The sequence below is a fragment of the Mobula hypostoma genome, chromosome 2 (assembly GCF_963921235.1).
Source record: "Mobula hypostoma chromosome 2, sMobHyp1.1, whole genome shotgun sequence".
Classification (NCBI taxonomy): domain Eukaryota; kingdom Metazoa; phylum Chordata; class Chondrichthyes; order Myliobatiformes; family Myliobatidae; genus Mobula; species Mobula hypostoma.
The window spans coordinates 123,174,068-123,191,252 of NC_086098.1; the positions used below are offsets into that span (position 1 = coordinate 123,174,068).

The following is a 17,185-nucleotide window of genomic DNA, read 5'->3' on the forward strand; positions in this document are numbered from 1 at the left end:
GTGGCAGCGAGCAACAATCCCCCTCCCCCCACCACCAAAAAAAAGTAAGCATCGGCACCCCCACCGAGCACTCAAGCGTGAGCAAAGCAATAGCAAAGACATAGACTTCGCATTTCACCCGGCATTCGACATAGCACAGGTTCTCTCCCTAATAAGGGGGAAGGAGGTGTTTCCATTTTCGCGGCGAGCAAGGAGACATAACATACAGCTCATTAGTTTACGATGTCAAAAACCTGTTACATCGCTTTTTTTGTGCTCTGTGCCTGAAGATTGCAAAGATCCCGGGTCTTGGGGCACACAGCAGTAGATTTTCCGACTCCCCCAATGCCACACGGGTCTCCTGCCGTGACACTGACCCTCGATCTGCTTGTCTCCAGAGCCCGAGATCTTAGGCTTCTAAATCCGAGCCAGACTCTCAGGCCAAACCCTTGATGTGCTGAGCAACGGCTGGTCCTGAAACCCCAAGAGCAGGTCCCATTCCCGCAAAGAACCGAAGTCAATGTGTAACTCCAGGTCATGGTCTTCAAAAGAACCCTGAAAGGGAAAAATAAAGATATTAAAGATGGAAATAGAGCTGTTTCCGAAGACGCAAGCAAAGGAGTCACCATTTAGCACCATCTTAACCTCAGTGGAATAATGACATGATGTCTTGATATATCTTTTCTTAGCTATGGGAATACAGAGGTTGATGTAATGGATGATTATCCAGAAAACAGGCTTTATTATTTGGAAGTAGTATAAATCTCACTATAGCAGCTGTGATATTTAAAGTGAAGTAGTTGCAAAATCAATGCTAAGAACCCTGAATTAAAATGATTATGCAATTGCCAGATATGGTAAATGCCCGCTTACTTGATTAATGTCTTTCAGGGAATGAATCTGTCATCCTTACCCTGTCTGGCCTATATTTAAGCCCAGACATCAGCAATGTGGTTGACTTTTCCTAATCCACCAAAACGGTCCAACACATCACATGTGAAATGATGGGGAATGAGTGCTGCTCTTTCCCACAGTGCCTTCATTCTGGTCATGAATGAAAAAAACATTTAAATATATCCATAGACTTTTGCTTGAATGACTGTTTTGTGACCAAGAGTTAAAGAAGAGAAATTGAATGCAATCACAAGCCGTGATAGATGAGATTGTCCAGAGCTGAGGTCTGTTTGGTACCCTATTCATACTGTGCAGTAGCAGCTCAGGCCACTAACATAATATAAACACTCCTACACATTACACATATTGGATTTCATAGTGTACTGCTTAATTCCAAACTGGTCCAACACTCACTCAGTTTTTTATTACTTCTCTTACTAGTCCAACCTGAAAATAATTCATAAGGAAGATGCAGAGGATTCGTATAACTACATTTTAATACTGGACTTCAGACGCTTTCCTGTTTTTCTATCTAACATCTGTTTTTTTACCCCTGTTTCCTGTCTGATGTTGCAATGGTAAACAGTTTCACTGTTAAGTGATAGATCATGAAGGGTGCACAGCCCAACATCATTCTATTTGTTGGATGTTCAGGGCCAAGCAAAATAGGAATGAGTCTATACTTACTTGAGTGCTCCATTGTTCGATAATGTTTACATTAAGAGCTGGCTGGTAATGAAAGCATTCCTCTCTTTCTAGGTTGAAATGGACTACATGCTGAAAAGTTGAATGTTACTTTTTAATTTGTATTTATATGAAACACCATTGTACAATTATTACTCACTTAATAACTATTTTAATCACATATCTAAACTCTAGCAAAATTCTAATTAAGTTCTTGTTTTGACTATTTCTAATACTTTCTGATTCATTTTTGAATTCTTGCTTGACTTTCCTACTCCCCCCCTCCCCCCACCATACACCACCATTTGTTTTTGTCACTATGCTTGACTAGAGAGTATGTAAAGAAAGGCAAATGCCCTGGTGTAGAATTTGGCTACATTGAATTAATATTACAATTAGAATGCATGTCAAGGGTAAAGAATGTAGTTAGTGAAAGGGATGCTGTTGTATCAGTACATACTGTCAAAATTCAACACAGGTTGCATTTTCTGATTAGCCTCCTATGTCCTTTTGGGACTTTATTGATTGGAATCAGATTTGAGTTGCTAATGTAACGTGCCCATTTAATTGGTTTAAGTTTTGGCAACAGTATGTTTATTTTCGAGGTCGGTAACACTGGTATTTATTTCCCATCTCTTGTTGTTTCATACATAGTAATGATAGACCAAGATCTTAGGCTGATGCCATCCATTTAGTGAATTAATTTCTAGAATGGTGAACATGTCACATTTAAAATGGTTTAGACATGAAAGTTGCTTGCTAATGGTACCGATGTTCTAGATAGATCAGGTTTGACACATATTATGGCTATGTAATTTCATTCAGGATACTTGCTGTCAGTGAGCTCAGTAGAAGCTCACTGTTCCTCAATTCTGACCTACATAGAGAAAAACAATCACTGTGTGGCCCAATTTTGTCAATGTTATTTTGTTCGTACAGAAGGCAATCTTTCCATAAACTTTATTCTCATTTTTATAGCTGCGTGTAGATTTACAGCTTCTGGAATTCTGACTAAACAAGCTCCCTTCTTTGCAAATGTGTCAAATAAAGCCAAAGTCAAGTTTATTGTCCCACGCAAAGGTACATATATGCATATATGCGGTGATGTAATGAAAACCTTACTTCCTGCACCATCACTGATACCTACCATCATATAAGCAGCACTCAAAACAAAAAGATAAATTATACGCAATTTTTAAAAGAAAATTTAATTAAAGCTATACCAAGCATCTGTGAGGGTAAGAATAGGATGATTTGTAAAATGACCTAGTGCATGGGGCGAGGCTTCAGATTTCTTGATCATTGAGATCTCTTCTGGGGAAGTTACGACGTGTACAAAATGGATGGGGTTACACCGGAACCTGAGGGTGACCAAATATCCTTGTGGACAAGTTTGTTAGGGCTGTTGGGAAAGGTTTAAACTAATTTGGCAGAGGGATGGGAACTACAGTGATAGAGCTGAGGATGGGGCAGTTGGAATACAACTAGATACAGTGAGACTTGTCAGGAAGAACAGGCAGATGATAAGGCAAAATTTCAGTCAACAGGATGAGTTGCAGTGTAACATGGGGACAAAATTGAAAAGGGTGACAAATACAGGACTGAAGGTGTTATATCTGAATGCATGCAATATATAGAATAAGGTAGATGATCTTGTAGTGCATTTAGAGATTAGTAGGTTTGACCTTGTGGCCTTGACTAAGTCATGGCAGAAAGCAGATCATAGTTGGGAGCTTAACATCCAAGGATACACATTCTATCAAAAAGATAGGCAGGTAGGCAGAGGGAGTGGGGTGGCTCGGATGGTAAAAAAAAATATGAAATCAAATCCTTCAAAAGAGGTGACAAAGAATTGGAAGATGTAGAATCCTCTTGGGTAGAATTAAGAAACTGCAAGGGAATAAAACCCTGATGTGAGTTATATTCAGCCTTCAAACAGTAGCCAGGATGCAGGCTACAAATTACAATGGAAGATAGAATGGCAATGTTACAATAATCATCGGGGATTTCAAAATCGGAATCAGGTTTATTATCACTGGTATGTGTCATGAAATTTGTTAACTTAGCAGTAGCAGTTCAATGCAATACCTAATATGGAACACGAAGAAGAAGAAAAACAAATAGAATAATAAAAAATAATTAAATAGTAAATCAATTATGGTATATGTGTACGGAATAGATAAAAAATCGTGCAAAAACAGGAATAATGTGTATTTTAAAAAGTGAGGTGTTGTTCATGGGTTCAATGTCCACTTAGGAATCGGATGACAGAGGGGAAGAAGCTGTTCCTGAATCGCTGAGTGTGTGCCTTCGGGCTTCTGTACCTCCTACCAGATGGTAACACTGAGAAAAGGGCATGCCCTGGGTGCTGGGGGGGGGGCGGTCCTTAATAATGGACGCTGCCTTTCTGACACTGCTCCTTGAAGATGTCCTGAGTACTTTGTAGGCTAGTACCCAAGAGGGAGCCGACTAAATTTATAACCCTCTGCAGCTTCTTTCGGTCCTGTGCAGTAGCTTCCCACCCCCGTACCAGACAGTGATGCAGCCTGTCAGAATGCTCTCCATGGTACATCTATACAAGTCTTTCAGTGTACTTGTTGATATACTAAATAACTTAAATCTCCTGATGAAGTATAGTTGCTGTCTTGCCTTCTGTATAACTACATCAATATGTTAGGACCAGGTTAGGTCCTCAGAGATCTTGACACCCAGGAACTTGAAACTGCTCACTCTCTCCACTTCTGATCCCTCTATGAGGATCGGTATGTGTTCCTTCGTCTTACCCTTCCTGAAGTCCACAATCAGCTCTTTCGTCCTACTGAAGTTGAGTGTAAGGCTGGTGCTGTGACACCACTCCACTAGTTGGTATATCTCGCTCCTGTACGCCCTCTTGTCTCCATGTGAGATTCTACCAACAATGGTTACATCATCAGCAAATTTATAGATGGTATTTGAGCTACGCTTAGCCACACAGTCATAGGTCATGGGTATAGAGAGAGTAGAGCAGTGGGCTAAGCACACACCGCTGAGGTGCGCCAGTGTTGATTGTCAGTGAGTAGGCAATGTTATCACCAATTACCAATATGCAGGTAGTTTGGGAAAATCAGTTTGGTGCTGGATCCCAAGAGATGGAATTTGTACAATGCCTATGAGATGGCTTTTTAGAGCAGCTTGTGGTTGAGCCTACTTGGCAAAAGGCTATTCTAGATTGTGTGTGCTGTAATAAACCAGATTTGGTTAGGGAGCTTAAGGCAAAGGAACCCTTTGGAGACAGTGATCATAATATGATGGACTTCACCCTGCAATTTGAGAGGGGGAAGCTGAAGTCAGATGTATCAGTATTACCGTGGAGTAAAGTAAATTCCAGAGGCACAAGAGAGGAGATGGTCAAAATTAATTGGAATGGGACACCAGCAAAATTAACTGGAAGGGAACGACAGAAAGGCAATGGCTGGAGTTTCTAGGAGAATGTCCGAAGGTGCAGGTTATATACATCCCAAAGAAGTAGTAGTATTCTAGCCATGACTGACAAGAGAAGTCAAAAACAACTTAAAAGTGAAAACAAGGAATATTATAGAGCAAAAATTAGTGGAAAGGTAGAGGATTGGGAAGCTTTTAAAATCCAACCAAAGGCAGCTAAAAAAAGCCATAAAGAGGAAAAAGATGAAATCTAAAGCTAATCTAGCCAATAATATAAAAGAGGATACCAAACATTTTTTCTGATGTACTGTATAAAGAGCAAAAGAGAGGTGCGAGTGGATATTGGACCATTAGAAAATGAGCCTGGCAAGGTAGTTGGGGGGGGGTGGGCAGGGAAATGGTGGGCAAACTAAGTAAGTATTTTACATCTGCTTTCACTGTGGAAGACACCAGCAATATGCTGGAAGTTCAAGAGGGTCCGGGGGCAGAAGAGAGTGTAATTGCTATTACTAGGGAGAAGGTGAATGGGAAGCTGAAAGGTCTGAAGGTAGATAAGTCACCTGGACCAAATGGACTACACCCCAGGATTCTGAAAGAGGTAGCTGAAAAGATTGTGGCGGCATTAGAAGATAGAACATAGAAATTTACAGCACATTACGGCCCTTCAGCCCACAATGTTGTGCTGACCATGTAACCTACTCGAGAGACTGCCTAGAATTTCTGTAGTGCATAGCCCTCTGCTTTTCTAAGCTCCATGTACCTACCTGAGGCTTTTCAAAGACCCTTTTGTATCCGCTTCCACCACTGCTGCCGGCAGTGCATTCCATGCACCCCCACTCTGTGTGCAAAAACTTACCCTTGATATCCCCTCGGTACCTATTTCCAAGCACCTTAAAACTATGTCCCCTCATGTTAGCCATTTCAGCCCTGGGAAAAAGTCCTCTGACTATTCACACGATCAATGTTCCTCATCATCTTATACACCCCTATCAGGTCATCTCGCATCCTCTGTTGCTCCAAGGAGAAAAGGCCAAGTACACTCAACCTATTCTCATAAGGTACGCCCTCCAATCCAAGCAACATTCTTGTAAATCTCCTCTGCACTTTTTCTATAGTATCCACATCCTTCCTGTAGTGAGGTGACCAGAACTCCAAGTGGGGTCTGACCAAAGTCTTGTATAGCTGTAACATTACCTCACGGCTCTTGAACTCAGTCCCACAGTTAATGAATGCCAACACACCATACGCCTTTTTAACAACGCTGTCAACCTGCGCAGCAGCTTTGAGTGTCCTATGGACACAGACTCCAAGATCTCTCTCATCTTCCACACTGCCAAGAGTCTTACCATTTATGCTATATTCTGTCTTCAAATTGGACCTACCAAAATGAACCACTTCACACTTATCTGGGTTGAATTACATCTGCCACTTCTCAGCCCAGTTCTGCATCCTATCGATGTCCTGCTGTAACCTCTGACAACCCTCCAGACTATCCACAACACCCCCAACCTTTGTGTCATCAGCAAACTTACTAACTCACCCTTCTACTTCCTCATCCAGGTCATTTATAAAAATCAAAAAGAGGAGGGGTCCCAGAACAGATCCCTGCGGAACATCACTGGTCACCGCCCTCCGTGCAGAATACAAACCATCTACAGCCACGCTTTGCCTTCAGTTGGCAAGCCAATTCTGGATCCATGAAGCAAGATCTCCTTGGATCCCATGCTTCCTTGCTTTCTGAAGGAGCCTTGCATGGGGATCCTAATCAAATGCCTTACTGAAATCCATATACACTACATCCACTGCTCTACTTTCAATGTGTTTTGTTACATCCTCAAAGAATCCACTCAGGCTCATAAGGCACGACCTGCCCTTGACAAAGCCATGCTGACTATCCCTAACCAGATTATGTCTCTCCAAATGTTCATAAATCCTGCCTCTCAGGATCTTCTCCAACAACTTGCCTGCCACTGAAGTCAGACTCACTGGTTTATAATTTCCGGGGTTATCTCTACTCCCTTTCTTGAACAAGGGAACAACATTTGCAACCCTCCAATCCTCCAGTACTTCTCCTGTCCCCATTGATGATGCAAAGTTCATCGCAAGAGGCTCAACAAACTCCACCCTTGTAGCCAGGGGTATATCTCATCCGGTCCTGGTGACTTATCTAACTTCATGCTTTTCAAAAGCTCCAGCACATCTTTTTTCTTAACATCTATATACTCATGCGTTTCAGTCTGCTGTAAGTCATCTCCACAATTGCCAAGGTCTTTTTCCTTAGTGAATACATTAAGTACCTCCTCTGACTCCATGCACATGTTTCCACTATCGCATCTCATTGGTGTTATTCTCACACTGCTCATCCTCTTACTCTGCACATACTTGTAGGATGCTTTGGGGTTTTCCTTAATCCTGCTCACCAAGGCCTTCCCATGGTCCTTCTGGCTCTCCTAATTTCATTCTTAAGCCCCTTCTTAGCAACCTTGTAATTTTCTAGAGCTCTAACAGTGCCTAGTTCTTGAACCTTTCGTAAGCTTTTCTTTTCTTCTTAACTATATTTTCTACATGCTTTGTACACCATGGTTCTTTAATTCTACCATCCTTTCCCTGCCTCAGTGGAACATACCGATGCAGAACCCCAGGGAAATGTTCCCTGAGCATTTGCCACATTTCTGCCGTGCATTTCCCTGAGAACATCTGCTCCCAATTTATGCTCCCAAGTTCCTGTTTAATAGCATCATATTCCCCCTACCCCAATTAAATGTTTTCCCAAATTGTCTGCTCCTATCCCTCTGCAGCGCTATGGTGAAGGAGATAGAGTTGTGATCACAACCTCCAAATTGCTCTCTCACTGAGAGATCTGACACTTGACCAGGTTCATTTCCCAATACCAGATCAAGTACAGACTCTCCTCTAGTTGGCTTATCTACATATTGTGTCAGGAAACCTTCCTGAACACACCTAAGAAACGCCACCCCATCTAAACCCCTTGTGCTAAGGAGATGCCAATCAATTTTAGGAAAATTAAAATTAGTAATAATCTTTCAAGAATCACGAGTTTCTGGCATATTCCGGGGGACTGGAAAATTGCAAATGTCACTCCACATTCAAGAAGGGAGGGAGGCAGAATAAAAGGGAAAACCTGACTTCAGTGGTTAGGGAGATCTTAGAATCAATAGCTAAACATAAGGTATCAGGGTACTTGGAGGGACATGATAAAATAGGCCAATGGTTACCTTAAGGGAAAATCCTACCTGACACATCTGCTGCAACTCTTTGAGGAAATAAAAAGCAGGATAAAGAAAGGAGAATCGATGGGTGTTGTGTACTTGGATTTTTAGAAGGCCTTTGACAAGGTGGCGCATATGACGCTGCTGAACAGGAAAGAGCCTATTCCAGGAAAGATAATAGCATGGATAGAGGATTGTTTGATTGGCAGGAAGCAAAGAATGGGAATAAAGGTAGTCTTTTGTGGTTAGTTGCTGGTGACTAGTAGTGTTCTGCAGGGGTCAGTGTTGGGACCACGTCTTTTTACATTATATGTCAATGATTTGGATGGCCAAATTGATGGCTTTGTGGCCAAGTTGGTGGACGATATGAAAATAGGTGGGTGGGGGGCAGGTTGTTGAGGAAGCAGGGAGGCTGCAGAGGGCTTAGACAGATTAGAAGAAGTGGTGTCAGATGGAATACAGTGTCAAAAAGTGTATGATCATGCACTTTGGGAGAAGGAACAAAAGTGTAGCCTACTTTCCAAACAGGCAGAAAATTCAAAAATCCAAGCTACAAAAGGACTTGGCAGTCCTCATGCATGATTCCCTAAAGGCTAACTTGCAGGTTGAGTCAGTGGCAAGGACGGCAAATGCAGTGTTAGCATTAATTTTGCAAGGACTATAATATAAGAGCAAGGATGTAATGCTGAGGATTTATAAAGCACTTGTTAGGCCTCACTTGCACTAATGTGAGCAATTGTGGGCTCTTTCTCTAAGAAACAACATGCTGATATTGGAGGATTCAGAGGAAGTTCCAGGAATGAAAGGGTTATTGTCTGAGGAGTATTTGGTGGCTCTGGGCCTGTGTTTGCTAGAACTTAGAAGAATGTTGAAAGAACAATGTGGAGAGGGTATCTCCCTTAGTGGTTGGGGTTTAGGACCAGTGCGCGTGGCCTCTGTATAGAGGAAGGTCCAGTTAGAACGGAGATAAAGAGGAGTTTTTTTAGCCAAAGGGTTGAGAGGGAAATTAAATCAGCCATGATGAAACAGTGAAGCAGATTTAATGGGCCAAATAGCCTAATTCAGCTTCTATCTCTTTTGATCATATGTTCCATAGTTCCATTTAATATCAGAGAATGTAGATAATATAAAGTCTGAAATTTTTGTTCTTCACAGACATCCACGAAAACAGATAAGTGTCTCAGAGAATGAGTAACAGTAAAAATGTTAGAACCCCAAAGCCCTCCCCATTCCCTCCTTCCACGCACAAGCAGCAACACAGCATCAACCCTCCCCCTCCCGCTCCCCTGCTTGCTTCAGCAAAAAACATCAGCATTTTTCACCCACTAAGCAAGCAATCGTAAAGCCTCCAAAAAGACCATGATTTGCAGTACAACAAAAAGCAATTGTTTACCCAACAATTTGACATAGCACAGGCTCTCTCTGTTTCTCTCCCTAATAAAGCGGCAGAGGGGTGTCAATCTGCAAATCAGGAGACCTAAACAACTAGGTGATTTGCGGTGTTAAAGTCTGCCATGTTACTTTTTTTCCCGAGATCTCTGACTTGAGAATTGGCAACAAGCTCTTCTCCACCAATGAGACAAAGGGAGAGAGCGAGCCCCCGACAGCTGATCCACTGTTTCTGATATTCCATTTTCTCCTGCGACTCTTAATCTGGCAGCACTGGCATAGAATCAACTCGTTCCCAGGGCCGAAAAACCTTGGAACCCTGAAGATGCACTCATCTTCTGGGCTGTGACCTTGGGATATTGAAAAATAGCCAGTTTGTGAGCCTGGAGAGTAGAACCCAACATCGTAAAGAACTGAAGTTTGAGAGCAGCTCAAGGTCAGTGCTTTTAACAGAACCCTGTCCACCTTAAAAAGGAGGAAGATAGACATTAAAAGATAGAAATAGAAGATAGAAATTAAGCTGTTTCCGCAGTTGAGCTCAAAGAAGTCATTGTCTCGTGCCAACATCACGCTAAAACAAAAATAAACGAAGTCCATTTTATTGCAAAGTGGTCATTGTGTTGCTATACCAAGGTAGTTATTAGGGTTGTGCAGGTTGGTTCAAGAACCAAATAATTGAAGGGACTGTAGTTGTTTTTGAAACTGATAGTGTGGGATTTCAGGCTTCTGTACCTCCTTCTCAATGGCGGCTATGAAAGGATGGCATGACCTGGAAAGTGGGGATCTTTGATAATAGACATCACCTTCTTGGAACAGCACCTTCTGTAGACACTACCAAATAGGTGATAAACCTTATTTCTCTTGGTCTTTGTCTTTGCAGTCTTCAGGTTTCTGATCATTACATCTAATATACCTCCTTCTGTCTTTAACTTTTTTCCCCTGTTTTGATAGCAAGAAATTTTGTGGTCCTTGACCACGCGAATCTCAGTAATGATAAAGAAATCCAATCAATGTACCATTTTCTACCATTTTCTTGCAGATATTTACAGGAAATACAATAGAGTATAAGGAAAATTATACGACCAATGTCCAAAAGAAGGCAAAACTGCAAATCAAAATAGTAATGAGAGCTTGAGTTGTAAAGTTAGTGTGTACGTTGTCGACTCAGCTCAGAGTAGTGGTGATTGAAGTTTTCCATGCTGGTTCAGGCGTCTGATGGCTGAAGGGTAATAACTGTTCCTGGTGATTCGGGACCTAAAGTTTCTCTACCTCATGTCCAATTGTAGTAGCAGGAAGAGAGCATAGGGGTTTTTGATGATGCTGTCAATCTGCCTCTCTACCAGAGGACTTTAGGTTCAGACCCAGGGATAATTGTCAAACACAGTTTACTTAAGATTACATACTATTCATTCGTAAGCTTGCATCTCAGTTGATACTACAGAGCCCCCGCTCATAGACCCTGGAAAATTTGTAATCAAGTGAGCCCCGAGCACTGTCTGGAGCTGCTTGTTAAAAATTCGTTATCACATATGTACTCTGATTATTGCCAGGAATCCTTGATTAGTGGTTACACAGAGCAGCTTTCTCATGCAACAAGCACTCCTTTGTTCCTTAGTTATCTTGCAACATTATTTTCACAGCGCAACCAGTCAAGTTGCGAAACATGTCAGGTTTTAGCCCTTTTAATTCTATATATAATTCCTCAATGAGAGCTCCTTGCTTGTGGCAGTGTTCCACGTATATATAATCAGTGGTGGGGAGGGACTTTCCTGTGGTGGACCTGGCTGTATCCACTTCTTTCTGTAACCTATTTGCTTCTGGGCATTGGTGTTTACTTATCAGGCCAAATGTACACAAACTTCTAAGAAAGTAGAGGAGCTGTCATGCCTTCTTTGTGATTACACTTGTGTGCTGGTCCAAAAGCAACTCCTCTGATACGATTATGCCTAGGAATTTAAAGCTACTGACCCTCGCCACCTTCATTCCCTGAATGAGGACTGCTTCATGGATCTCCGGCTTTTTGCTTCTGTAGTTAATATCAACTGTTTGGTTTTACTGACATTGAATGAGAGATTGTTGTGCCACTCAACCAGATTTTGAATCTCCCTCCTAAATTTCGATTGGTCACCACCTTTGATTTGGGTAACAAAAGTGGTATTGTCAGCAAATTTAAATATAGCATGAGAGCTGTACTTAGCCACACAATCATATGTAGAAAATGAGTAGAGCAGGGGGCTAAACTCGCAGCTCTGTGGTGCACCTTTGCTGTTGGTGAATGTGGAGGAGATGTTGCTGCCAATCCATAATTACTGGGACCTGCCAGTGAGAAATTGAGGATCCACTTGAATGGAGAGGTTCTAAGGTTAAGGTCTTGTTTAGTGATGAGTTTCAAGGGAGTCATTGAGAAGTGCAGCACAGAAATAGGCCCTTCAGCCCATCTAGTCCATGCTGAAACTATTTAAACTGCCTATTCCCACTGACCTGCACCGGGACCATAGCCTGTCATATCCCTACTATCCATGTACCTATTCAAACTTCTCTTAAACTTTAAAATCAAGCTTGAATGCACCACTTGTGCTGGCAGTCCTTCTGACACTCTCACAACTCTCTGAGTGAAGAAAATTCCCCTTATGTTCTGCTTAAATATCTCACCTTTCACCCTTAACCCATAACTTCTGGTTGTAGTCCCATGCAACTTTAGTGTAAAAAGCCTGCTTGCATTTACCCTATCAAGACCACTCATAAGTTTAGACCATAAGATATAGGAGCAGAGGTAGGCCATATGGCCCATCGAGTCTGCTCTGCCATTCAATCATGGGCTGATCCAATTCTTCCAGTTATCCCCACTTTCCTGCCTTCTCCCCATACCCTTAGATGACTTAGCTAATCAAGAGCCTATTTATTTCTGCCTTAAATACACCTAATGACTTGGCCTCCACAGCTGCTCATGGCAACAGATTCCACAGATTTACCACCCTCTGACTGAAGTAATTTCTCCACATCTCTGTTCTAAATGGGCGTCCTTCAAACCTGAAGTCGTGCCCTCTTGTCCTAGACTCCCCTACCATGGGAAAATAACTTCTCCATATCTAATCTTTTAACATTCAGAATGTTTCTATGAGATCCCCCCCATTCTCATAAACTCCAGGGAATACCGCCCAAGAATTGCCAGAAGTTCCTCATACGGTAACCCTTTCATTCCTGAAATCATTCTTATGACTCTTCTCTGAACCCTCTCCAATGTCTTGTCTAAAATGTTGTTCGTCCATCGCTGACGTCGATGAGGACCTCAACACCATAATGATGGTGTCGAGACTAGCGCGTGATTTGGATTTAAGTGAGGGAGAGTTGCGCAGCGTCAGCCTCACTCTCTCTTCCCAATTCCCATCTGGATCCAGTGGCAAGACAGAGTCTAGACGGCTGGAGATGGGACTAGGCGCAGTGGATGACCAGGACGTCTTCTGTGTCTTGTCCTGCTCTACACGTTCCACGACGCTTGCAGAGACCACCTTCTTGACTGTTGGACCTTCCATTGGTCTCGTCCGCTCAATCCACCGGAGTCTGTCTTCACATGCTGGGATAGACAACTCTCTATCTCACCGAGGGTTTGAGACCCATCGGCTACCCTCAGCTGGCTTAGCCGGCTTGTCGAAGCCGTTGCCCGGGGTGTGGCCGCTGTTGCATGCAAACAGCTACGGGGAGCCACAGGTGAGAGCTGAGTGCCAGGTGGGGACCAAAGGTGGACTAACCGCCCTGAAAAGGACGCAACATGTTCCCCCACCAGAGGTGCTACCCCTCCCTAACACCCCATATACCCCTAAAATATTCTTTCTAAAATAAGATCAAAAACTGCACACAATACTCCAAGTGTGGTCTCATGAGTGCCTTATAGAGCCTGAACATCACATCCCTGCTCTTATATTCTTTACCTCTAGAAATGAATGCCAACATTGCATTTGCCTTCTTCACCATCGACTCAACCTGGAGGTTAACCCTTAAGGTATCCTGCATAAAGACTCCCAAGTCCTTTTGCATCTCTGCATTTTGAATTCTCTCCCCATCTAAATAATAGTCTGCCTGTTTATTTCTTCCACCAAAGTGCATGACTATACACTTTCCAACATTGTACAATCGACCTTCACTAATCGGACTACCTGTAATCCGGTTCCTTCGATAATCCAGCATTGATTTCAAATTTTCCGTGCAACTGTAATTTCAAATTTCCCGGGCCACCATACCAATCTGCTGCGCATTGTTTTAGTTGCGCTAGATCTGTTCACGTGTTAGCGCGCTCTTGTAAGCACAGACAGGCGATTCCTGCTGGTTTTCCTGCATTTATTAATATTATTGGCTTTTTTTTTAGCCCCAGTGAGTAAAGGAAATGTACCTCGTGCTGTGAAGCGAAAACACTGCACATTATCCATTAAAGATAAGGCTGAACTCTTGAAAAAACTGAAAAGCTTGTGTGAGTGTTACAACCTTGGCTCTTCCACAGTGTACGATATAAAGAAACAGAAAGAAAAGCTGCTGCATTTTTTTTTGTTGATAGTGGCTCAAAGAAACAGATGTGCGTAAGAAAAACAATGAAAGACGCAAGAAGTTCGGAACTAGATAAAGTGCTGATAACGTCGTTTAATCTTCATTTAAGTGAAGGTGTTGAACTATCTGGAGATATGGTGAAGGAACAAGCAAAAGTGTTTCATGAAGAACTAGGACTAGATTATGAGTGTGACTATAGTGAAGGCTGGCTTCATCGGTTCAAGCAGTATCATGGCTTACAGTTTCGTGCAGTGTGCGGTGAAAAACGTTCAGCAGACAAGGAAGCAGCAGCAGAGTTTGTTGACGAGTTCACCAAGTTAGTCTCCGATGAAAAATTAATCCCCGAGCAGGTGTAGAATGCTGATGAGACTGCTTTGTATTGGAGATGTACAGATAAAGCACCAGTTCCTGATGCTTCACTCATTTTTCAAGATGAAGATGTTGATGATCCTGACAACCCCACACTTGCAGAAACGTAACTTTGCCTGAAGGTTTATTAAACATCTCACTTTAGAAATGGCAGTGCTCACCTTTTCTGTATAAGTTAATTCCTGTACATTTACCTGTACCCTTTATTTGTGCCTGTACAGTATATTACTTTATTAAAATTTCACTTGCTACTCGCTTAATATTTCTGTTTCATTATTATCTAACTTGTACTGATTTACATGATATTTTATAGGTATGCTGAGGCAATTAGCTATTGCTTAATGTGATCCTTCCGTAATTCGGCATTTTCACTAATCCGGCACTCCTCTGGTCCCACTGGTGCCGGATTAGTGAAGGTCAACCTGTATTTCATTTGCTACTTCTTTGCCCATCCCTCTAAACTATCTAAGTCTTTCTGCAGGCTCTCTGTTTCCTCAACACTACCCACTCCTCCACCTATCTTTGTATCATTGGCAAATTTAGCCACAAATCCACTAATCCCACAGTCCAAATTATTGACATACATTGTAAAAAGCAACGTTCCCAACACCGACCCCTGTGGAACTCTACTGGTAACCAGCAGCCAGAATAGGATCCCTTTATTCTCTTCATGTTCCCTCGTTGGGACTTCTACATATTGATGAAGGAAATCCTGAACACATTTGACAAACTCCATCCCATCTAGTCCTTTTACAGTTTGGGATCTCTAGTTGCTATGTAGAAAGCTAAAATCACCTATTATAACAACCTTATATTTCTTGCAACAGTTTGCAATTTTATTCCTCTACACCTCTAGGACTGTTGGATGGTCTGTAATGTAGCCCTATTAACATGGTCATACCTTTCTTATATCTCAGTTCCACCCATAACACCTCACTAGTCGAGTTCTCCCATCTGTCCTGACAGAGCACTGCAGTGACATTTTCCCTGACTAGTAATGCCACTACTCCTCCTTTAATCCCCTCCCCCCCCATCCCATTTAAAACCACGGAACTCTGGAATATTAAGCTGGCAATTCTGCCCCTCCTGCAACCAAGTCTCTCTAATGACTGCAATATTATTATTCTATGTGTTGATATATGCTCTGAGCTCTCTATATTTCCTACCATACTTTTTGCATTAAAATATACATAACACAGATCATTAGTTCCACCACACTCAAGCCTTTGATTCCTGATTTTGTCTGAGGTCTTAACAATTTTGTCTGAGGTCTTAACAATATCTGCCTCCATAACCTCGTCACTAACTGTTATGGCATTCTGATTCCAATCCCCCTGCAACTCTAGGTTAAGCTTCACTGTGCAGCATTAACAAACCTTTCCACTAGGATATTAAGTCCCCCTCCATTTCAGGTATAAACCATCCCTTCTGTGGAAGTCCCACTTTCCCTGGAGGAGAGCCCAATGATCCAGAAATATTAAGCCCTCCCTCCTACACCAACTCCTTAGTCACATGTTAAACTGTAGAATCTTCCTAGTTTTGACAAGGGGAGCAAATACTGAGATCACATCCCTGGAGGTCCTGCCCTTTAACTGAGCACCTAACACCCTGAGCTCCCTGTGCAGAACCTCATCATTCATCCTACCCATGTTATTTGTACCTACATAGATCATGACTTCTGGCTGTTCACCTCCCACTTAAGAATGCTGAGGATTCCATCTGAGATGTCCCAGACTCTGGTACCCAGGAGGCATCCAGGAATCTTGTTATCACCCACAACCTCTTGCCCGTTCCCCAACTGTCAAATCCCCTATCACCACAGCACGCCTCTTCTTCACCCCCACCCACCTTCCATTCTGAGTCGCAGAGGCAGACTCAGTGCCAGAGACCCGACCACTGTGACTTTCCTCTGTTAGGGCATCCCTCCCCAATCGTGTCCAAAGTGGTATAGCTGTTGATGAGGGGGATGGCCACAGGGGTACTCTGCACTGGCTGTTTAACCCCCTAATTGTCACCCAGTTTCCTGACTCCTGCACCTTGGGTGTAATTACCTTTCAATATGTCTTATCTATCACACCGTCAGGCTCCCAAACAATACGGAGTTCATCCAATTCCGGCTCCAGCTCCTTAAAGCGGATTGTTAGAAGCTGCAGCTGGATTCATTTCTCGCAGTTGTAGTCATCAAGGATACTGGAAGTCTCCCTGCCTTCCCACATCCTGCAAGAGGAACATTCAACTATCCAGCCTGGCATTTCTATTGTCCTAACTGTGCAGGTATAAAGAAGAGAAGGGGAAAAAAAAGCTTTACCAAGAGCTTTTTTTTTCTTTCTCTGACTGAAGCCTCTCCTCACTGAAGCTTCAAGGTCACCACTCTTAACTCTGTCCACTCAGTTGATGGCCATTATGCTTGCCCCGCCTTCCTTTAACTTGGTCTTGCTAATCAATCCTAGTGTGGATTGGTCGCTCGTCAGAGAACAATTGCACTGCTGCGATCTGCCACTGCCTTTTTCTACTGGGCATTGAAATCCCCTCTTCTCAATCTTCTGATGTCCTGATTGGTCAGAGCTCATTACTCAAGAGCTCAGATGATAGTGTTGAATGCTATGCTGCAGTCAATGAAGAGCATTCTGACGTATGCATCTTCGTTGTCCAGGTGTTCCAGAACTCAGTGAAGAGCTAAT

General features: G+C 42.6%; 1 protein-coding gene across 7 annotated transcripts in view; it reads left to right on the forward strand.

Annotated features, from left to right (window-relative positions):
* LOC134342449 (serine/threonine-protein kinase MRCK alpha-like) overlaps positions 1 to 17,185 on the forward strand; it is a 623,460-nt gene that overhangs the window by 395,320 nt on the left and 210,955 nt on the right. The gene's annotated exons all lie outside the window — the stretch shown is intronic.